Here is a 1,282-nt window from a genome sequence, read left to right on the forward strand (position 1 = left end):
CTTGCGTGAAGCAGTATTACCAGGGCCCTGACAAACGGCCTGGGTATGATAAGAATCAGTGGCGACAAGCCATCGCTCTGGTGGCGGAGGTTGTCACTCGGGGTCCTGCTTGGTGACTTCATCACCCGCCATGTGCTTTCCACGGGTTCAGGCTTGGAACTCTGGGAATGGAGTGAGCCAAACGGAGTGGCCCAGTTCTCAGGTGGCCTTCTCTATGTCCCAAGATTGTCCTCCTGAAGACAGGTGATGATTAACCCCCTGACCTGCAGGGTTTGCCAGTGAGTCCCACCCCCCTCCCCTGGTACAGACACTGGGATAAGGGATTTCTTTCTTGCTTTCATAAATCATTTCACTGGGGGCTCTTACAGCGCTTAACACAATCCATGCATCAATTGTATCAAGCACATTTGTACATATGGTGCCACCATCCTTTTCAAAACATTTTCTTCTACTTTCTTTTGGTATTTTTGGTATCAACTTCTCTTTTTCCCCTCCTCCTACCACCCTTGTGAATACTTGGTAAAATATACATTATTATTATTTTCATATCTTTCACTGTCCACTGTCTCCCTTCACCCATGTCTCTGCTGCTCAGGCAGGTGGGGATGGCAGTTAAATGTCCATCATTGTAATCGGTTTCCCTTTTCTCCCTCTTCTTCTCCCACCTTCATGGTATTGCTATTCCCATGATTGGTCCTGGGGTTTATCTGTCCTGGATTCTGTGTGTCAAGAGCTCTTATCTGTACCAGTGTACACACTCTGGTCTAGCCAGATTTGTAAGGTAGAACTGGGTCATGATAGTTGGGTCAGGAATGTGTGTGCTTCGTCAGTGCTATACTGCTACCTGGCTGACTGGTCCCTTCCTTGTGACCCTTCTGTGAGGGGATGTCCAATTGCCTATAGATAGGCATTGGATCTCCACTCTGACATGCCTCTTTCAAATTGATATGATTGTTTGTTTTGGGTCTTCTGATGCCTGATATCTGATACCCGATCCTGTGGCCACCTCGTGATCACACAGGCTGGTATGCTTCTTCCATGTGGGCTTTGTTGCTTCCTTGATAGAAGGCTGCTTGTTTAACTTCAACCCTTTAACACCCTAGATGCTATATCTTCTAATAGCCGGGTACCATCAGCTTTCTTCACCACGTTTGCTTATATTCCCATTTTGACTTCTGCACCCATTTTATCTTCAGCAGTTGTGTTGGGAAGGTGAGCATCACAGAGTGCCAGGTTATTAGAACAAAGTGTTCTTACATTGAGGGAGAACTTGAGTAGAGGC

This window comes from Echinops telfairi, unplaced genomic scaffold, assembly GCF_000313985.2.
Source record: "Echinops telfairi isolate 266 unplaced genomic scaffold, ASM31398v2 ScPeMD7_7424;HRSCAF=8462, whole genome shotgun sequence".
Lineage (NCBI taxonomy): Eukaryota > Metazoa > Chordata > Mammalia > Afrosoricida > Tenrecidae > Echinops > Echinops telfairi.